The sequence below is a fragment of the Chelonoidis abingdonii genome, chromosome 23, assembly GCF_003597395.2.
Source record: "Chelonoidis abingdonii isolate Lonesome George chromosome 23, CheloAbing_2.0, whole genome shotgun sequence".
NCBI classification, from domain to species: Eukaryota; Metazoa; Chordata; order Testudines; family Testudinidae; genus Chelonoidis; species Chelonoidis abingdonii.
Window position 1 is genome coordinate 10,065,239 of NC_133791.1, and position 23,853 is coordinate 10,089,091.

General features: G+C 39.9%; 1 protein-coding gene across 1 annotated transcript in view; it reads right to left on the reverse strand.

Moving 5' to 3' along the window:
- LOC142045757 (arginine-glutamic acid dipeptide repeats protein-like) overlaps nt 1-11,078 on the reverse strand; it is a 256,334-nt gene extending 245,256 nt beyond the window's left edge. Inside the window, exon 1 of the mRNA XM_075060204.1 lies at nt 10,540-11,078. The gene's annotated coding sequence lies outside the window, so the exon portion shown is untranslated. The remainder of the gene's footprint in view (nt 1-10,539) is intronic.
- Nucleotides 11,079-23,853: the final 12,775 nt, after the last annotated feature.

A 23,853-nucleotide genomic window follows, 5' to 3' on the forward strand; every position in this document is an offset into this window, starting at 1 on the left:
CTCTGCTGATTGTATTATTTAAACACCAGGTGTTTTTAACAAGTATTGTTGAATTTAACTATTGTTGAACTCCCACAGGAAAACAACGTACAGAACTATAAGATTTACAGTCAACTTTGGCATTTTGGGTAGTACAGCATGTCCTGAAAACAAAAGCAGCATGTAGCCAAAGATGATTCTGTACAACGAAAAAGGTAACAAGACAACCAATTGCTGTACAGCAACTCGCTAAACTTCACTAGTGTAGAGTCAAACCCAAACTTCTTGCATTTGTGCTTTGTTACCATAATTTATACTGGTCATTACCAACATGTTTTAAGAAAACCAAAAACATTTACTTTCATCTTAAATACTTATTCTCATCTTGTGCATTAAGCCTTCATATCCCTTGGAAGAAAACTTTAGGGCCGAAAGATCAAATGCCAGTCTCTTGTGCAGGTGCTATTGTGTTCACAATTTATTGTACCTGCCTTTTAGCACCCAGAAATAGCTGTGCACACAAATCCCACCATATAGTTAGAGCTAAGCACCTGATTTTGCAGACAAAAATCCACACAGGCTGAGTTCCATTTAAAAATCAAAAGCATGAATCAAATTCAGTTTACGTTTCCCAACGGATTGTCACAGGCTTGATCACAAACAGAAGTTACTCTCAACAGTGGAGCATCAGAGCTTTTTCCCCCACTCTGTTTCCAGATGCCACTGTTTTTTCAGTATGCATTTGCAAAGAATTTCCCTGCCAACAACTGATTCTGCACAGCTACCCCTACTATATCCATTCACGAAAGAGCACTCTTTCAGTTTAGACCAGGATGTACTTAAATTCGCTTAGCAACGGTGGCATGTACTATTATGAAGAGAACAGATACAACGTGAAATATTAACAGGAACCAAGAAGCCTAAAAAAATTTTTGTTTTGGCTTTTTTAAATGTGCTTTAGCTTGTGGGGCTGAAAATAATATATGCTTTGAATATATAAAACCTAAAATAATGCAAAAGAGAACGCAATTTCTTTTTAAAACCACAGAAAGCAGTAGAGTGCTGAAACAATACAACAATTTTTCATACAGTATTCATAATTACTTTATTACACCATAAAAGGGTAATCAGAATTAAAATGATCCAATAACCTTGGGGTGCTCGCTCTTAACTCCTTTACATCATTAACTAGAAACATAGGCTGGCTGGGTATGTCAGCTCTAATTACAATATTCTAATATTAAACATGCAGTTTAGAGACATTCCTCCTCATATATACAGTCAAACACACACACCAAAGATTACCTAAAAGCATTCAATTATTCAGTGGGAACTGCTGTACAAAAATCTATTCCGTACTCTACCCTCCAAGGAATAGCTTTATTATTAGGAAAGGGAAATCTGATTTTTGGCTCCTTTGTTAGATTTCAACAGGAAATGGAGCAAATACAGTGTATGTTTTGACTGTTTGTAAAAGTAAATTCTGCAGGGAATTGTTACTATAACAGATTTAAGGAAAGGGGTTTTTTTGTGTTTGTTTTTTGTGTTTTTTTTTTAAATGCTTGAGGTTTGTAGCCCGTTGCAATTTGGCTCAATCACTTTTATACTGTAATACTTTTATACTGTAATACAACCACCTGCTGCGGAAACTCTTAGTCATCAGTCATAGACTAAAACCAAAAATCTTCACACTGTGGATAAATACAAATAAAGGAGTTCTCAGGTCCAACATGCGCTTGAGGGGAATATCTACTCTCTGCTGGGTTTCTACACTTTTCAAAGTGACAGTACCTATGAAAAAAGATGAGCTGACAACAACAAAGAAGCTGTGAACTTTCTCAGGGTCAAAGGAAGTAACATGCTCATCCTATTTTAAGTAAATATATAATTTTCCTAGAACTGATTAGGGAGGTTTCAGTCCCCTAATCTAATCAGGAACAAAAGAATCCACAGACACAACTTCAATACCAGATGTAGTAACCTTTGGCTGTTATCATTTCACCAGCTAGATGAATCATGGGAGAGACAATGTTTAATTTAGTGGCTAAAATACACCCCTCAAACCAAAGGCCAAAACCATCCACACAAGAGGGGGGAAAAAATACCACTTATTTGGTGTTATAAACTCTAACAATGCCTTCATTTTTAACATTCTTGCAGAGTATTCAATTTTCCAGAAGTCAGGTGCTGCTATATAACATGTAATATTTATGAAAAACTACAACTTTACTTCTGATCTTGACAAAAAAAAAAAAAAAGGGTCTGTTTTACAAAGTAATCACTATGCCAAACTAGGGCTGTCTTTTTGTTGTTTTAGTAAAGGATATAAATCTGTAAACAGACTAATTTAAAACAAAGCTCTGCACTACTAGGTAGAAATGCTGCAACAGACCTAGATTAGGATTAGTTAGTTTTGAAAAATTTGTGTTTCCCTTCCCTGTCACATAACATAGTAGACCTTATCTTACTTTTGAAAAAGGAACATGAAAATCTGAAGCTAACTAACTATTAACACAGTTCAGGTTTGCTGTGTAGAACTTTAGATTGTTGCCTCTGAATTATATCCATTTTCACAGAAGAGTTTAATCGCACTGAATCATTCCTCTGAAATTTGCCCTGTTATTTCCCCCTTGAGGAACTGTGCCGTCACATTGCTAATGCGAAATTTACAGCCCTCATTTCCCCCGTGCTTTTGCTAACAGTAGGAACAGCCAGAATTCTAACTCTGCTGTCATATGAGAAATGTATAGTTATAATAAACAAAATTCACACATCATAGTCAAATATTATTTATCCCAGTAACCAAATGTTTGTGCATCACCAGGGCTTTTTGTTGGCAGAGCTGCATAAAAGAAGCCCAGCTTGTTTTAATCATTTACATTTTTCAACATTACTTGTTCTTGCTTTGCATTCAAAGGTCAAAACTCAAACTGCTACCTCAGGCAAACTTGGGAACAAATACTAATTGTTGGGAGCTCTTTCAGTAAGAACTTAACATTTACTATCATTCAACCTCTGTTACAAAAGGATACAGGGCTTCGCTACATTGGCACTTTACAGCGCTGCAACTTTCGCGCTCAGGGGTGTGAAAAAACACCCCCTGAGCGCTGCAAGATGCAGCGCTGTAAAGCGTCAGTGTAATCAGGGCGGCAGCGCTGGGAGCGTGGCTCCCAGCGCTGCACGCTACACCCGTAAAGGATGTGGTTTACGTGCAGCGCTGGGAGAGCTCTCTCCCAGCGCTGCCGCTCTGACCACACTCACACTTCAAAGCGCTGCCCCGACAGCGCTTTGAAATTTCTAGTGTAGCCAAGGCCTCACTGATAAATTTCAAAGAGACATACAAGGGCAAAGATAAATGAGATCCAGTTCACATTAATGTTTGTATGGGCTTGGCTACACTGGCACTTTACAGAGCTGCAACTTTCGCACTCAGGGGTGTGAAAAAAAAATACCCCCCTGAGCACTGCAAGATGTAGCGCTGTAAAGCCTCAGTGTAATCAGTGCTGCGGCGCTGGGAGCCACTGCAAGCTACACCCGTAGAGGATGTAGTTTACGTGCAGCGCTGGGAGAGTTGTCTCCCAGCGCTGGCGCTCCGACCACACACACACTTAAATTTCAAGTGTAGCCATACCCTATGTCACATATGAGTCCAACAGTTTTCCTGACTAGCACCAATATTTGCCTTAAGATCCATGTTATAAAACAGTGTTGCATGTTTCATAAATGTCAGGAAATACTAGAATGTTTGTCTATAGGCTAGTGTGGCTTGCAGAGTTCTTGGGGGGCAAGGGGGTGTCTCATCCATGCTGGCCAGGGAACAATATTAGAACCTCAAAACATGGTTATTCCACTGTGACATGGTTGCAGTCTTAGTGAGACTCCAGATCAGACACTATAGCAATATATATAATACATACACACTTTATATGGAATTTTGAATATGTATATTCCTAGAAAGACTTTCAAACAAGCAATATTTGGTGTTTCAGAAGCAGGAAGAAAACTTGTTGAACAGCTGACGATTTTTAAGAAAGGATAAATTAACTTGAGAAAGATGGTTATGTTTTTTCTAAGAGGGAGGGATTGGAATGTAGGTTTTCTAGAGTATGAAACAAACTCAACAAGAATGCAGCCATTCAGGGTTTAGGAAATATAAGCAAAAGTTCTTATTGAGAATGGATAACTTCACAACACAAGGGCACCTTAAGTGCCTTGAACATCTTGTTACCAAGGTATCAGATTCTTTTGAACTAATATTTAATGAAGAGCAGTTTACCATGTAAGGGACTATTTAAAAAACTTGTCAGAGCTCAAAACAAGTTATAGACTTAGAACACTGCTGCTTCTATCACCCATTTTAAAGTTAGTAGATAACTGGATAGGTCAGGAGCAAATAATGCTTTTTACAGTGTTCATATCTGTATCTGGAGGCTTTTGACAAATCCTTCATCAAACATGCAGGCCACATTATTTTATTTTTTAAACAGACCAATACATTTTATTGCTTGTATGGAATACTGGTGAAAATAACAGACCCTGGTTCAACCTCTGGTTACCTGGGATATATACACATCAGAGCTGAAGATTAAACAACAGTGGCCCTACATAGGGTTTTATGTCCCAGGTATGACAAGTTTCACTAATTTTACTTCTTATAACTTCTGTGCAACTATCCATTTTCGTGCTTCATCGTCCGAAGGGTACATCTTCACTGAAGGTCTACAAAACTATGTCTGAGTTACTGTGTCATCCCTGGTACTGTACTCACCTATGAGACTGGGACTTCTAGGGAGCATATTCCGAGGTCCGTTTGCTGCAGTAAGTTGAGACACACTGATTCTTTCCCAGTGATTTGTGGGAGAACTTGTATGTCCTTCTGGGCCCATAGAAGGAACTGGAGAACTATGAGCATTCAGATAATTTAGCCAGCCTCCTCGCAGAGTAGGCATGTTACCAGCCTATTGAAAACCTCATTGGACATTTTGCCTATAGCCCAGGGATTCTCAAACTGGGGGTTGGGACCCCTCAGGGGATCGCGAGGTTATTACCCAGGGGGTCACGAGCTGTCAACCTCCACTCTAAACCCCATTTTGCCTCTAGCATTTATAATAGTGTTAAATATATTAAGAAGTGTTTTTAATTAGTAAGGGGAAGGGGGGTCACACTCAGAGGCTTGCTATGTGAAAGGGGTCACCAGTAAAAAAGTTTGAGAACCACTGCTATAGCCTCAGATGAGCTACCTGTGGAACTGCAATTTGGTCAGCTCTATCTTAGGCCTTGGCTACACTGGCACTTTACAGCGCTGCAACTGGGGTGTGAAAAAACACCCCCCTGAGCGCTGCAAGATGCAGCGCTGTAAAGTGTCAGTGTAATCAGGGCGGCAGCGCTGGGAACGCGGCTCCCAGCGCTGCATGCTACACCCGTAAGGGATGTGGTTTACAAGCAGCGCTGGGAGAGCTCTCTCCCAGCGCTGTGGCTTTGACTACACTCACACTTCAAAGCGCTGCCGCGGCAGCGCTCCCGCAGCGCTGCCGGGGCAGCGCTTTGAAATGTCTAATGTAGCCAAGCCCTTAGCAACTGCCTCCCGGGAATAAAGGCCTGGCTGGTGTCCCAACACTGTGTCAATTCCACTTGTACCCTCCTCTTTCTGCTTAAAAGGCTCAATGTGCAAAGTTCTCAGATCCTCTACTGATTTCCCTTTAGGGAATACAAATATTTCCCCTTAGAAATATTCCAAATACAAGCTCCCAAGTTGATTTTTATCCATTTTGTCCAGTGATTAACCAGCTCATTTTCCTCCTTCCTTCTTGTATTTTCCCTAACCCAAAATAAACAGAAAATAATAAATTGTAAGCTTGTACTTAGCTCTGTCACTTTTGAATCTGCTAGGGTTCGTTCAGCAAGTGTTTGGAGTGCGCACCTCAGTTTGCTGATATTGGGGTGCAACTCCTGCAGCAACTACGCCACTGTGGCATTTTGGGGACTACCCAGACCAGGAAGGGGTCCTGTCACCACCTGCTCTGTAAATCTTAGTGGCCTTTGTGCTGTGCATGTATGGTTCAATTCCCCAGTAGCCAGCCTACAAGCACCAGATCTCACCCTGACTCTTGCAAGCTAGTTACTCCTTGCAAGGTGACACCAACGGCCCTTCTAGACCCAAGTCTCTCCAAATAAGTCCTCCCCGAGTACTTACTTACCAGAGACTTGGACCGTTTCCCTCTGGTTTATCATCTGCAAAGATGTGAAACCCACTCCTGAGGTATCAGCCTACTTGGGCCCCTACCCTCCATAGTTTACACACCAGAGACCTGCTTGCGGGAAAAATTTTAAAAAAAAAAGTTTCTTTACTAGAAAAATCAGATTCAAAAATAAAATAGTAAGGGAAATAAAATATATATATATATATACAGGTTACAGAGAAACCCAAAAACGCAGCCTCAGGTTTTATGCTCTCTTATTAGATAAAAATCCCTTTTCTAAGGCAAATTATCTATTGCCTTAAGTCAATTTCTCAGCATACCCCTGAGCTACAGGAGAGGGATTGAGCCTTCACAGATAGCCTCATAATTGGAGGCTGTCCCTCAATGTCTAGATTTAAAAAGCTTAAATCAGTTCCAAGCTTGTTTTTAAAAGGCTCCCCACCCCACCCCCAGTCCATGGTGACTTACGTTTATTCAAAGTGGGGAAATTCCCTCTTGACTTGATAGCCAGGGATATCTCAATGTCTTTCCATTAACTCTATTGGTCCATCACTGTATTTTCCTGAGCAGAACGGTGGATCATTACTTGAAGTTGGTTTCACATGAATACCTGGCTGGAGTTGCCTGTTCTTGCTAACTACTCAATGCCCTGGTGTGAGGTGTAGTTGTAGTAGGGATTATGAACACAGTTTTCTACATACACAGACATATAGATTCATAAGCACAGTCTATATACATCTTATGATGGCAACCAAGTTCAGAACATTACAAGGGTTCATAAAAGATTTGATATATTTTTATAGTACCGTATACAATCAGTTGCTTTAACTGCTTGTTTGGGGGGGATTCAATCTTTTGTCCTCCACTTGAGGTATCTGAACCATCACTGTCACACAAGCCATCTGAACAGGGTTTACAACACCAAACATCGGTGAGAAAATTGCATGTGTGAACAGGAGGGAAATTAGGAACACCACATGAGTAAAAGCCCTTAGTATTTTGATGAACATTCATTATTTCTCCAAAATGTTAATGGACCATAGTCTCACTACACATTCAGCTCTATCACCTGCATTTTCACTCTATTTGCTATCACTAATTGGGTCTGAGATAAAGGCACTACATTAGATGTATGTATAAACAGATTTCACACATTTGCTTTTACTGACTGTTCTTCCTGCTTCCGATTCAGCCTACATACTCTTTATCACCACAAACTGCTCTCAGTTCCACGAACTTTCTGCCAAATACAAGAACTAATGTGTGCTCTGACCAACCAAAATAAGATGGTCTATACTAAAATGTTAGGTCAACCTCGCTACATTGCTCAGGGTTGTGAAAAACCCACATCCCTAATGGCATAGTTAAACCGACCTAACTCCAAGTGTAGACAGCATTTGATTGATATAATTCTTCTGTAGATTTAGCTACCAACTCTCAAGGGAAGTGGATTACCTAAAATCAGTGGGAAAACTCCTCCCATCGACATAGGTAATACCTACACGGCAGTGCTACAGCGACACGGCTGCAGCTGTGCCACTGTAGCATTTCAAGTGTAGACAAGCCCTTAGTAAAAAAACACACTGGGTTCACTGAAGAAGCAATGCATTGTCTGTGAGGGGCAACATATTTAAGGCACGACTGAAACCTCATCTCCTTGTTGCATTGCCCCATTTAAAATTTACTAAAAGAACCCAAGCAAGTAATTTAACAGTAGACGGAGACGATGTTTCTACACACAAGATCATGCTACACCTAACTCTACGCAATCACTTTAGACCCTGAACATAATCCATAATGAAATTAAGTTACCGAGTCAGATCCACAGCTGATGTAAACTAAGGTAACTCTATTGGGTTCATGGAGCTGTGACAATTTATATCAGTTGAGGACTTGGCTCTTTTAATCCAAACTGCATACTGCCTCTCCCCTTTAAGGGTAGTGCATTCTCCATCTTTATACAGATATGGCTTTAAAGGATTCTTTAACATGTAGAATATTTGCCTCAGTAATAATTCATCCACAATATAAAACCACTGACCTTCTATGTCATTACAAAAATACATAGTTCCTTCTTCATGCTCGTAAGCAACACAATAGCTAGCATAACCCTTTGACCCCAAAACAGGCAGGTTTATGAGAAGTCTATTAATACATGGCTTCTTGTTTTCTTTCCTCCCCCACCACACCAAACCAAAACAAAAGGTCTCTCACAAATGAGCTATTAGCTACTGATACTATGAAACAAAAGACTGTCTTGTCCCATCACATGAATAAAAATGAGCAAGGAGGGAGTTAGAGGATCCACCAAGCAATTCTTTACAACCTCTAGTGTATGATACTCTACACTGCAGAAGGAAGTCAATGCATTCCGACATAACAGCTGTACATAGTTACATTAATTAAAATAAAAAACTAGTCCACATAATATACAAGCTATTTGCTGAACTTCAGTGAAAGTTGAAAGAACAGTATCTTTAAAGATGGATAATTTAGGAACAAGTTGACTAGTTATACTAAAGCCAACAGCATAAAGAAGATATGCAAGTATTTGAGAAACAGTCACAGCTATTTAAAGTAAAAGAAAAAAACACTGTCTACTATAAAAAACACACAAAGGAAGTGGGACAGATTACGTCAACCCTTGCCTCAATTCATAAATCCTAACCACAAGACAAGAGAAATTCTAAACTGCCTTTCACTGGAAACTGCTTAAAGTGAATACATGCAGTTTAAGTCTTAAAATACGCTATTGAACAGCACTCGCTAATGCATCACTTTCAACAGCCACAGGGGGAAAAAAATGGTGTAATCCTAGTCAATTCTATCATGCAGCCAGATCAAATAACATTTCAAAAACTGGCTGCCAAGCACCCAGCCTGCCAGAGTACAATAAGCACTTCAGTGTGCTGGACTCAAAACCACCTTTCACTGCTTCCAGAGATCTTTATAGCATAGTTTAAACACTACTAAATTACAGGGTTGGAAAAAAACAAAAAAGCTTTTAAATGTTGCTCCCACACAATTCTTCAACTTGCTGTAAAGCATCTAAAATGTCTGCCTTGTGCTATTTTACTAGGCAATATAGCTATTCAAACGTGCCTTTAAGAACAAAAATCTGACAAAAATGCAGATTGCGCTGCAAGTCTGGAACTAATTGCCCACAGATCAATGGCTTTACACTGAAATAACGCTGCCCTGTCTGTAGGGTTTTAAATCCTATTTACTTTAATTTTGAGTTCCCAGAAGGAATCCTTCGCTAGAATGCAGAATATTTAAATCTAGACTCCACAGATTAAGGGTCGCGTTTCTGTTCTCAACTTTTACTTATTTTACAAGTGTTTTAAAAAAAATCTGACTAATTTTAAATGAAAAAATTAGTCTCCTTGTCAACTGCCATTTTCATTCACGTACAATTAAAAAAAGAACCCCATATGGCTGAAAGGAAGCCATCCAGCCACACAATACCCCATGCAGTGTAATGCCACATGTACTCAAGACAAGCTTAAAAACGGATTATAAAACAAAGTAGAGCTGGTTTCTTTCTCAAGAAACAAAAAGTGGTCAAGCAGGTCTCCCTGTCACTTCATCTAAGAACAGGATTTGAGCAAACATTATAAAAGAACCTTACACCAATCACTGTACCAATTAAAATTTAAAGGGCATTCCAAGACACTCCTGCATCTTAGCAAGTAGAATGGAAGTGGATTTTCAGCCAAGCAAGGAAACTTCATTCTTCACTCTCACTTGCATAAAATAGTTTAGAATCAAAATGTTTGCTCTGTTTAGCTAACTTTGTTAGATTAAAGACATGCAAAGCAAAACATTCACCTGAGAAAGGGGAACCTGTGGCCTTAAAGCACTCTGAGCGTGCATTCTGGGCCAGTAAAAACTACCACATCATATACCACGTTGATTCAACTTTCCTTGAAAATCTGGAATATCCAAGAAAGTAAAAATAAATGAATAAAGTCAAGAGTTTCTCTATCCAGGTGTTTTCTGTCATATAGCGAGAGTGGTTTATCATCATTATTCTATTTTAAGGTGAGTAGGGTGACCATCTCAACATTCTCCTCAGCATATAACTTCATTTTGTGTAGTGCCTTTGATGTACCGTTAACTATAGTTACAGAGTCAAGTAGTAAATAATCCAGTGGGTAAACCCACGGTCTGGACTCACGCCCATAACATGACCTGCAGCAGGTCTGACTTTCTTCAACCGTAGCCCACTTACAGGAGTCAAAAGCTGCAACCCCAGCATCCAAGGACTTCAGCCAGGACAGGGTGCAAGGTTCCTGTCCATCTCAGCAGCCACACACAACAGCCTACTCCCCCCGCCTCCTTTGTACTGCACACTCACCCAGCCAGCCTTGGGCTTTTAAGCTTTGCAGTTCCTGGAGGAGCCGGACAAACAAAACTTGTCTGCAATCCTAGCAGCAGCTACAGACTGACCCCTGCGGACTTTGTGTTTCTTCTCCGGAGCCTGCAGGACTGGGGCTGCTGCGGTGTCCAACAACATGCAGGACCATGCAAGGCCCATAGGGGAGAAGAGGGAGGGAAGGAAGGCAGGTAGGAAAGGGGGAAGATAGGGAGGGAAAGGAGGAAGGCGGGGGGGGGGAGGAGAAATGCACTTGGTGAACAAAAGGAGGCCCCCTCTTTACTGCAGAGTAGCTGGGCCAAGCGGAGGAGAGAGCAACATTGCCCGAGTTGGAGCCTGCCCGCCCTGGGTGCACAGCCAGAACCCCCTGGCTTGCTGCAGTTGGCTCCCCTCAGCACATGCACACTGTACTGCTGCTCCCCCTCTCGCAGGCTCAGAGTCCTCAGCTGTTCGGCTGCAGACACTTCCACATGCCTCTGTGACCCAGTCTCTTTTCTTTAACCCAGACAGCAGGAGGAGGGAAAAAAAAGACAGAAGCACAGCCTCCAAAAGACAACAGGCGGTGGAGAAGAAAACCCGGAGCGGAGTCCGGCAGCAGCAGCTCTGGCCAGGCACAGGCACAGGCACACAGGGAGCAGGTTCAGGCTGCCTCTGCTGCTTATCCCTCCAGTGCAAATTATACCACGAAACAGGCTGAACACACACACATTCCAGTCTCAGGCAATGTTTGATGCTTGATGCCTAACACTTCAATACACAGACTCTGCTCTCTGTTCTGTCTTTGGTAGCGGTGCCTGTCCTCTTCCTGGCCACCCTATCGGCCTGCCCCGCTCTCTCTCTTACACACACACACACACACACACTCACGACTCAGTTCTCCATGCTACTTGTGCTGCTCTCCATACATCTTTGGCCATATACCCGCGCAAGCACACACCTCCACTCTCCTTCTGGCTGATGCTTTCCCTCCTCCCCACTCAGCCCAGCCGGAACCGAGCTGTGTGATTGATGGCAGCTCTGTAATAGCGTGGTCAGCTAGAAAATGCATCTGCAAACAAGATATTACAGAGGCAAAGCATCCCTGGGAGTGATCAGCGGCTCACATCCTAGAGCTGCAGCCAGGAATATTAATGAAACAAACCTCCTTACATCTACAAATGCAGATCAAAACACAGGGGGTGGGAAAAAATGCAGATTAAAAAAATAGAGGGGTGGAGGAAAGCACACACAGAGCATTTGTTCCAAGGATGGATAAGAGAGAGACGCCTCTCTGGTGTCACATTAGAGACATTTCTATACAAGGATTTTTTTGTGGTTATTCAACCAGTAAGCCATTTTGTTAAAATCCTCTCCAACCCCCACTCCCCTTTTTCATAAGAGACTAAAGCTATATCTGCTAAGCAAGGCACCTTTTAAAATTGATTTGATTGAAATTAATCTAATAATAAAGAAATAAATACACACTCCTACCATGCGGCTTTAAACAACGTGATACTTAGCTGCCAGCTTCAAGTATCACCCCCTACTCCCGCTTAATGCGATAATAAAATCGCGCAGCTGCCTGAAATGACCAACTTCATTTTGGAGCACAGCCCTTTAGATCTCTAGTTCAAAATAAAATATACAACTACCAAAAAGAAGTTGTTTATGCAGTCCATGAATGGTGGCAATACACAATATCTTTTCTGTCAAACAAATAAAAGGCTTAGCTATACAGTAATGATGTTTTATCTTTAACGAAATGACTGACGCATACACCTCAGTACTGCTTTACAACTCCCACACACCAAAAAAAAAAAAAAAAAAAATAGATGTCAAACCAAAGTTCATGATTCCTTTTTTCTATATCAAGTCCTCACAAATGTCAAGTATTGTCCCCGGCCTTGTTTTTCCCCCAGATATTGGACATTGTGTTCTGATTTGTATTTTTTCCATAGGCATTTATATGGTGTTCATCACTATAGGGGCCAAGTCTATCTCAAGATAAAAATGTACAACCTTATAATTTTAAATTCTGTCCTTGCTGGAAATGGCTTCCTAAACCACCAACACAGCTAATGTACAAATAGTTGATGAAGTATAACACCCTTGCCACCCTGAAAGGCTGCTGTGATCAATACAAATTGAAGGTGGTGTGTAGTGCAAGGTTGGCTCTGTTGCAAGATCCATTGTACATTAGCTTCTCAACAGGAGCCCATCCTAGGGCGAAATGTGCTGCTTGAAAATAAACTTCATAACCAAGTGGCTTTGTGATAGCTCCACACCCATCAGAGCTGAAAATCAATCAACAAGTACAAAGCAACCACACTGCATTTATTCTCACTTCAATTTTCTGATCAAATATGGCTTGATACATGGCAAAACATGGAAAGTAGCTTATTTCTCCAGTGCCCACTTAAGAAAATGTTTGCTTTCAAAAGACATCCAAAAGAATTTTCTTGCAGTAAGCTAAAGCTAAATTCTATTTACATGAAATATGTCCTATTTAGCTGGATTTTCAAAGGCACCTATGTGATTCAGGTGCAGGAATCCCAATCACTTAGGCACCTTGGAAAATCCTTTAAGACATTTTGGATTCAGTTTTCATGAAAAATGCCAAACAAAACAGAAATACATGGTCCAGTGAGAAGAGCAAGATAGGACAATTGGGTTGTATTCCTGATTCAACCACTGATTTACTGTGGGATCTTGTAACAAGTCTTAACTTCACCGTGCCTCAGTTACCCCATCTATAAAATGGGTCTAGTAATTTCCATTTGTACAGAGATCTTTGGATGACAGGAGTTAACTATGTTCTAAGTATTAAGTTTCACAGACTAACTGACCAATGCTCATAACATCCCTGTGAGTGAGAGAAGCATTATCTCCATTTTACAGATGGACAAATAAAACTGCTTGCGAAGCATCATGTACAGTGATCGGAGCACTCACCATGACAATTCTGTTTCATTTGTGAAAAACTGATCTGAGAATTAAACTTATAACAACCCAAACACTATTTTGTAATAGGTGCTCTCTCTCTTCTTCATATTCCCCCAAACCCACTCTCTAATAGAGGCCATAGGCTTTTATTCAATCTAGTTCTCTCAGTTGGCGGGGGCACAATATATTAAACCAGTCAAGAGAGTGCTTTTCAAACTACACAGTGTAAAAATTCAAGGAAGGAGATCCGCAAATGAGAAACAGGGATTTTAAAAGAATATACACAAGAACAGCTTGCTGTAATTTTTTTTTTTTTTTTTTTTAAACATCACACTAATACATTAGACAAAATCACTAGAACACATTCTGCGGGCATTAATCCTGCACTAGCCTGGAGGAGAGGAACTAGATGACCGAATAGATCTTTTCAGTCTGTAGTTTCTATGATTCACGCAATAGATTATTTCCCATTTGCTGTCCTTGGTCCAAGTTTGCATAATTTCCCAGTGTTGTGCAAAAAGACGACAACTCCAATCCATGCAAAATCCAGCCCGGATTTCACAGGAGTCTCCATTTATCAAAACAACCCTGTCATGTTGAGTACCATTAACAGATAATGAAAGGAGACAAGGGATGCAGTTACAAGCAAAACAACTCGGCATTCTACAGGCCTAAGCATGCAGCCAAGTGAGCCGACATCTGACTTTATTATAAGCATTATAATTAAATAGAATACCTAGTTTAAGTAACATTACGGTTGTGACACAAGCCAACAAAAGCTAGGAAATTCAAAGATAAGGCTTTGACACCCTGTCATTAACTCTGCTATTGTATAAGTGTTGTCTTCAGTGTGTGTCTCTCACATTGCTTGAGTTAACTGGAAAGTCAGCCTTACCTTCAATTTCCCAACTTCTGCTGGTTTCCGTGGACACTAATATTGTATACTGCACCTATGTGCTTCAGCTTGTGAAAGATCAAGCACTTAACAGGGCAGAGTGACATAAAGTGTATTTTTAAAGGACTATAAAGGTGCTGCTTTCTAGACACACTTCACAGGACACAAATAATTCATAACCCTCTTGTGAGAGCTTTACGAAATTTGAAAAACATGAAATACAGATATACCCCAAGGCCACAAGATCTATAGTACAACTGCTTTAAAAATTCCTTCTGAGAAATTTAGCCAGCATCGGGTATGGATAAATATTTCACCCACCTACCAGGCAAATTGCTCCAAAGAAGCTGTTTAAAAGCTACCTGATAAATATATACTTTGGCAGACAAACTAATTGTTAAAATGCTTGATTTGATCATATAGAACACATAAGAAAATTTTAATAATCCGTTTTTAAACATAAAAAATTGAAAGGTTTGCCATATAACATTTTAAAGCACTCTGCACCTACATAGTCCAGTTTTTGCTTTTGAAAACGAGTTTCACACACTGTCTGGTTAGTGTGAACTGTACCAAGCAAAGTGTGTTAGGCCCATTTTCAAGAATAACTTGATCTTGACTGTCTTCTGAAAGAAGGTTTAACATTCTTTTGCCTGGCTCCTATAGGCAACAAGCATAACATCCATGTTAAGCTCAACCTATTTTTGAAAACTGATTTAACTAACGCGGCTTTTTCAGGACTTAATCTACGCCAGGCTCTCTTGCCAGGGTTTTTCCATTGTTCACACCACTGCTGGTACTGCACCAGTATTGTTGCAGGTCATTCCCACCCCCCCTTTTTTTGGGGGGGAGGGGCGGGGGGCATAAAATTCTCATCCATACTAATACTTGGTACATCCCCAATGGTAAGAACAACAATTGGAGATCTATGGTTAAAAATAAGCCCAATATACAGCTAGCCTAAGGCAGAAATATTACAAGACAAAAAACTACTCGTTAACAGCCAGTTAACTGCAGACTTTAATGTTTGAAATGGCTTGGCTGCTAGTGCCAACAGATCCAAACCACAGAAAGGGCACTAGAGACCTCACTACATCAGCATGTGTTTTGCAAGGGGTGTTGAAAAGTCTGGCACTGTTTATTGTAGGAAGCAAACTCTTTTCAATCCTGTTTTTGTGAGCCAGAAGTGACCTACGTTCTTCACCAGTTGTCAGTAATGGATCTTAGTATAAAGAAGGCTGAGGGCAGATGGTTTCACAGGTCTTGTTAAGAGCTAAGTATTGCTGTCTATATACTGAATAAGTTTAGAGAACTTGAAATGCCGGGAAGCTACCAAGAATCTTGTCTAAACTAATAACGCTGCCAGTGGAGCTGTGCCAGGGGTGGTAAAGAGGACAAGGTGGGAGGAGGGGGGGCAGCACGATCCACTAGTGTAGACTGAGCCACAGCATGCTGCATACATATATGCTATGATCTTGTTTACACTGTAAATAATACCTATGGGGAATCTAGTTTCAACAGTATCATCAGCCTAACACAGTTTCAGCCGCGGTCTTGTCCTAGGCCATAGCACAATCTGGCAGATGCTAAAACATTATCACAGTCCCATCTCTGGTGCAAGACGGAAGGGTGTTTTGGCTAGATCTCTAATAGGACTACTTGTATGACAGAGGCAGTTCCTAAACCAGCACACTAAGATACCTTTTTGTATTTATTTAATTTAGTGCACAGCAGCCAATTTTTAGAGAAGCCATTTTTCTACCTCCCTAGAATTCCCAGATGGCACCTGTGTTCACTATGGATTATGAGCCTCCACAGTTTCGTTTTCTAGAAAGCACTCTTAATTATGTGGGAAAGAGACCACCTGTTAAACCACTCACTATCTTGCATTCCTACAGTTTAAAAATAATTGAAGTTTTTTTTAAATTTCAGCTTTTGAATACAGAAAAAAATTCCTCTCGCTTTGTACTTATACCTTTGCACACCCAGTACAAAAATCCTGAAAGTAACCATTAACTTTGACGCCATTTGATACTCTGAGAAAGAAGGCCTTACCAGACAGGTAGAAATCCCAGAACCGCAAGTGAATCCTAACCTCATTTTCAGCCAGTTAGACCTTTCTGTTCCTAAACATTCCAAGCACTCATCTTGCCATAACTGTCACCTGCTGTTTGAATATGGAACATATGGAGTGTTTGAAAACCATGACTGTGTGGAGTGTTCAGAATGTGATTTCACATCATCTCCTAACTCAGAGAAAGGGAAGACTGAAAGGAAAATGCAACTTGAAACATTTTGCAATAGCAATAGTGATGATGTATCAGTTTTTACCTGTCAGCTAACAGGCAAAGTGCTATTACCTTTGGCTTAAAGACCTGTGAGAAGTATTGAAACAATTACTAATGTATAGACTGTGCACAAAGAACTGTCAGGGCGGTCTGGTACATGAATTCCATCTCAGTATCTTTGAAATCTCCTTCTATATAAATAAGCGACTATATTACTTACTCCTATTATTGCCATAGAAAGGACAAGACGACAAAGTTCTTTCACCAGAGAGCTTATGGATACCGACAAGGTATCTTACACACGACAGGCTGAACCTCCTAGTCCGGCACCCTCAGGACCAGTGCCAAACCATAGAATTTGCCAAACCACGGGAGGTCAACGCAGAGAGCCAGCGGGTCTCCACAGGCACGGGAAATAGAGGTGCAGGAGGTGCTACAGCACCCTCAGGCTTTGTGCCCAGCGTGGCCCCCTCCTTGGGGACCCTGCTGCCGCCCGGGGGCCTGGCCACTGGCCCCTTGCTCAGGGGCTCCGATACTAGCCCCAGGTCCCAGCCACCAGCCCCTCACCCGGGGTCCCAGCTGCTGGACCCAGGTTCCCTCCCTCCCAGAGCTTGAACGCTGCGAATCAGCTGTTCGTGGCACTCTGGAAGTGCTGGGAGGGAGGGGAGGGAGGAGGAGGAGTTGGTAAGCGCGGGGCCGCCAGCACGGAAGAGGTGAGGGGGAGGGGCTAGAGAGGGGATTTTGGTGCTGGTGGATGCTCCACATCCACTTACTTTTCCCCGTGGGTGCTCCAGCCCCAGAGCACCCATGGAGTCAGCGCCTATGCTGGACCACGGATGTTGCCGGACCAAGGAGTGCTGGATTAGAGGGGTTCAATCTGTACCAAGTTTTAAAACTTAATTCGGAGCAAAAGACCTTTCTGTTAAGGTACATAAGAATGAACTAAACAAAGAATTTCCATAATTGTTGTCCAGCCTTTATCAAAAACTAATTTTTGGTTACTGGGATAACAGTCTGTCCATCTTGTCCACCTTTTGAGGTCCTTCCCCAGACACTCTCACGCCTACAGTTAAAAGCACTCACCCACAATTCTAAGCAGTTGTCTGAATACAAAATACACTATGCCCTTAAAGTATAGTAACTAATCCAGTTTCAAAGTTATGGAAGTGTTGACCAAAACACTATCATTTAAGATTGTAATCTTTACTTTGAAATTTATAGCTATACCGTAAGAGTTTGAAGACTTAAAAACTTTACAGAGATGCTCTCAGCTGCAACTGCCTTTTTTAAAAAACCCAAATCTGAAAGAAAAATAGCCCAAATAAGCAGCTATTTACCCAAAGAGAAGTAGCTACCTAGCATGCTGAGTAACCAGCTTTCAGGTACACACATACATGAACAAAAACCACTGTTACAGTACATAGTATACCAAGAGACTTCAGGAAGTACACATCAACATAACCAAGCTACCACATGTTATCTTCAAGTCTCATGCCTCATCTAAACTAAGATTTAAAATGGTGTGAAGCGAGAACATGGCTATACTACGCTTTTCAGTTAAAGCCTAGGTTCCCTATTATGCTTTTACTCAACGAAGTGTCACACAACATCGTGACATGTCCACGGAGCAGATTCAAATGTGTCAGTTGCAGCATGTTAGCCAACACATTGTAACATACCTTTTCTTCTAGTCTAGACAGGTCCTAGAGCCAGTTTCACAAACCAAATACATTGAAGTATTTCAATAATTCTACCCACACAGCAGTTCAGAGAATTAGGGATAAAGTTATTCCCCATTATCTGAGCTTTTTCCTATGAAATATGACCAGCAGCTGTCTTAAATGTACCTTAGAGAGATGTGCAAGGGTACTAAGAACCCTGTCTCTCTCTAAAAAACCATTTTAATTTTTAAAAAAGGGGGCGGAGGAGGCACCTGAGTCATCTACAATACATCCTAGAATATTATTTCTTCTACAAAGTTCTCTACATGGTCAAGAGTCAAGCCATGACCCTCCAAAGTGCAGTGCTCTCTCCATGGTAATATTCTTAGGTATGCAGCTCTGCCAGCGATCTAAAGCTTGAAACAAACCCTTCAAGGTGCCTTAAGAAATCCTACTAAGAGGAAGAACACTTTAAAATACATTTTCCACTTACAGTGCAAAATTCACTGGAAATCAGATTGGATATATGTTCCAAGACAATTGCACTTTGAAAGGACAAAACAGTTAGGAAGAGAGCTCTCTCACTCAGTGAAGAGTTGTGGCTAAAATGACAAAGAGGGTCATATGGATGAATGAGCTGAGGAACTCAGGGACTTGGCAGGATGTTTAAGATGAAGTCCCTTATGTACTTAGGTATCTGCTAAATGTAATAAATTTAGTTGGGGGAATCTGACCAAGTTATTAGAAAGCAAGTGGTGAGAAAAGACAACTTGAAACCCCAGCTGGAACTTCCACAGAAACAAAAACAAAACAAACTAGGCTAGCTAGCTAGCTAGATATTTCAGCAAATAAGATCATGTTTGCCAATCAAAGAAATTAACTTACATAGTATTTCTCCCTCTGGTTTGTTTCCCCTGCTACTTAGTGCAAATATAGAAGTTAAACAATCTTTTTCTGAAAATGCCTGCCCTGGGAAAGCAAGAAATGGCACACTGTAAACGCAAAAAATGAAAACAAAAACGAAAACCTTCAGAGTCTGTGGTACAGATAAAGACAGACACCAACCTGTTGAGTAACTTTCTGCTTTAAACTACAGCTTCTCTTGAACAAAAGTACTTTATTTTAGAAGATGCCATTTTAAAAACAAGAAGAAAAAGACAGCTGGACAAACAGTTTTCAAGACAAAATGAAAGAAATGTCAAGAAATGTTTTACCGAAACAACATATATTGGCTTTTAATCAAAGGATGAGCAATGTCAACATTAAAAAAAAAAAAATCAACTAAAGCTAAGTTAAAGTAAAAAAGGAAACATTTGGAAGTATGAAATTCTGATTAAAATAGAAGCAGGAAGGGGAGGAGTGAGGTTAATGCATTTCTTTCAATTATTTTATCAATGTAATTTTAAACAAACAATGAAAGCAACCCTGATCTCTCCTCAAGATTTTAAATATAAAGGAACTTTGCAAATGGAAAATATGATACCTCTATCAACAGCCTGCGGTATGTTTAAACTATTATAATGTAAAGCATGCTCATTCTCACAAGCTAAAGGAAATGACTGCCAAATGCTTCCTTTACAATCTCTCCAGAATAGGGCAGATCCTTTACTGGGAGATTTTCCTGACATACCAAACGTAGCAAATACTAAACAAACAGACATGCACAAAAACTTGCTGGGTTTATTAAAGGCACTGGAAAGATCAGAAATGTGACTAATGCACTCAACATTTTTAGTGCATCAATCACTTTTACATTCAAGGATTTCAGAAAATTCAATAGACTTTTTAAAAATGACAATAGCCACAGGATGTGACCATTGCTATATTAATCTTTCCCTCAGGAGGGTCAGATAAGCTTTAAAAACAGGAAGTCTGTACTATAATGCTGAAAATATTTTAACAGTCTGGAACCGCATGACTATAGTTCAGTTGTGGATTCATATGCAAAGGGGACTGGCCAGTATAGAAGGTGCAGCACACACATGGAAGTCATGATCTTCAGAAATAAGGTCAAAGGAAAAAAAAAAAAAAAAAAGACACCCTGAATTTCATTCTAGAAAGAGGATACCTAGGGACGGAACTAATCTAGTTTTTATTTTTAACAGGGATCTGAAGGAGAGGAGAGGCAGCAGAAGCTGGGTGTTCCTTTTCCACTACCACTACCCATTTATAATAGCTAACCAAAAACCATGGCAACGGACGGCCAGCCCCAACTTCATAGCAACAATTACTATTTGTCAAGAATTGATACTTCCCAATTTGTAGATGCTTCCACTGATTAACAGATGTCTTTTGAGACACTATAATAATATTAATCATTGCAACCAAATGTTAGACATGCATCGTCTTACCTCCAGGCTAATACTATGTTGACAGTTCTAAAAATTCAGATTAAGAACCAGACCTTTTATCCTAAAGTTTCCTTTCTAGTTTAAAAAGCACTGTAAAAAAAGAGTAATTTAAAACTACACTGCTCTGAGAGCAACATGGACCTTGGATCAGACAGTTATCCAATCAAGCTTGTTGAAGTCAAACCTATTTATTTATTTCAAACCCACCAGGAAGCATTCTTAAAAGCAAATACAGCATACACTAAATTGGAGTCTCTTCCACATAGTTAGGGTTTAAGCCATGCACATGAGTCTTAAAACTAAATATAGGAAAAATATTTTATTTCCTTCATAGATATGTGAATAATCAGGCCTATTATACGATATTGGAGCAGTCATCAATTTAATCACCAAACACACACACACACCCCTTCAAAATTACATGCACAATAAATTATTGATAATTTACATGGGCATCTAGAGGTACCAATTAATAAACTGTGGTTGGTACTAGAGGTACTCTAATATTAAGGGGTTTGATTTCTTTGTATTGCTTAATGTAAAGAAATGCTGCCATAAGGTGGTTAATTTTGTTTCTGTCACAGAACAGAATGCATCTGTATGTATTTATGATTTCAGTAGATTTTTATACAGTAAGTAGCTATAAGAGTTAAAAACAAAATAAGACCATTTACCTGGCCATATTCCTTTAGGGTATTCTGTGAGTCAGAAATACCATGACCATGTCTGAAATTTCAAAGTAAAATCATACTGGTCTGGACTAACTTGGTTTCACTCGCTCTCTTGAGAAATGCAGTTGACGCAAACTGGGTAAATAAATCTAATGTTTTAAGGAAGGATGTGCAATTTTTCCCTTCATGGTATGTCAAAATGAGAATTTGGCACCAAAGGGGTCCCTGATTCTCAATTTAGCTGTCTGTTGTTGGAAGGGACGGGAAACACTACAACCATCAACTGTAGGAAGAAACATTGCACATCAGCTATTTAGTATGTGTTTAATCCCCATCAGATCTGGACAAGTTATTTCCAACACAGCACCGTACTCAAAATGAATTAATGGTTGAAGAAATGCTCCTCTCCAACTTTTAACTTGCATACACATTCTTAAAATTCATAACCTCACTAGGAAAATCTTGTGGATCATACAAATATCTATCTTTTAAACAAACCCAGCATTTTATTTATTTAAAAAAAATCATACACAATGCCTGTTTTAAGTATGTTCTAAAGACATCTTCCCTGATGAAAGCAACTGATTACAGATTATGCTACAGTAAAGCACAAACTAATTCACGCACGCCTGAAAGGAACATTGCCAAAGAACAAACATCCACTTAAAACATTTAAGTGTTCTGCGTGGAATTATGAGAAAAGCAAGACACATTCATGGACAAAGGGAACAGACAGGGACTGTGACAGTTTTCACACACTGTTAAAGCAGGTTCCTGGCATAGAAATAAATCAATCACATAGCATTCCAGAACTGCTAGAATGGCAGAAATGAACGAGGCAGTCTTAACCAACAAAGCGACTTACTAATAACCAGCATCTATGTTTATCCGTTAGCTCTTCCCAAATATGGTCAAGTAGTAATACGCCACCTACTGCCAAACTCTTAAACATCCCCTTAAAACTACAATAGAACAGTGGCTCTCAACTTTCCAGACTACTGTACTCCTTTCAGGAGTCTGATTTGGCTTGTGTACCCCAAGTTTCACCTCATTTAAAAACTTCTTGCTTACAAAATCAGATAAATATAAAAAAAAGTGTCACACCACACGATCACTAAAAAATTGCTTACTTTCTCATGTTTACTATATTATAAAATAAATCAATTGGAATATAAATATTATACATTTCAGTATATTAGTATATAAAGCAGTATAAACAAGTCATTGTATGTCTTTAGTTTGTACTGATTTCACTAGTGCTTTTTATATAGCTTGTTGTAAAACTAGGCAAATACCTAGATGAGTTGCTGTACTCCCTGGAAGACCTCTGCATACCCCGAGGGGAACATGTACTCCTAGTTGAGAACCACTGCTGAAACAGTGCAAATTCAGGAGAGACATAGAAATCAGAAGTTATACAGAACCCCAAATTAGTGGTTTGATGGGAAGTTTTTACTCTAGAATTCTGACAAAAATCCCACCTGAAAGTTCAAAGCCAGTAAAAAAAAAAAAAAACACCACAACCAACATGTAAGCAACAACATAAGAAGATTCTCTTCCTACCGATTACAACAGTTGAAAGTTTTCATTCTATCCTCAGACACATACATTACTCAGAACGTGGACCTATGAAGAATAAAGCCAGAGCACATGTATCTGCCTGTGTGAGAGAAAGAATGCTTTCTAGCAATTCTAAGTAAAACTTCAAGGTATTAATTAGGTTGTTTAAAGTTGTATTTTTCAGTAACAACTAAAACACAATACCTAGCCCTTGCTTAGGGTATTGACATACAAAGCATTGAATTTTAATGCTGGTGTTTTGTCAATAAAAAGTATTCATGTACACTTCACAAGTTCATTAATAATCCATTAAGAAGACCTAAATTAAAGCTTGGCAAGCAGCTTCATCATGAAACAAAATCTGCTTCTTCTGGTTTGTAAGAACTGAATGTGCCAAGCGTGACACATTAAGATGTGAAAACACATTTCAGAGGTTACGCTTTGAAACTATTTCAACATCTCTAATAAAGGTATCATTAAGCTGTTGCAGAACAAACACTAGCGTACTTATTTCATTTTATTTTTAACCTGCAGTCTGTCAAGTTTCAGAAGGGTAATTTTAGATAGACCACAGAGTGTTACTACAGTAAACTCTGAAAGGACATAAACACATATATGCATGCAATCATATAGACAGTGAGAATGACTCCCATTTTTTTCCAGCATAAAAAGAAGAAAAAGTACCACCATTTCAAATCATTCACGTAAGAAGTGCCATTGCGCTTCTTGCACTGTGTTTAGTTTCCCTGGGAATGCTGACATGTGTACTGCAAGTAGTGATTGAAGAGTATATTACGTTGGGGTGGGGGGAGATGCTTACACAGAGATGCTTAAAGCAAAATATTCAACTAAAAATAATCCATTTACAGGCAAAGGCAACACTTGAAAGCTAGCTAAACTATAATCAAAGTCTGAATTTCCAGCTTTGATAGTAAACACAGTTGTTAA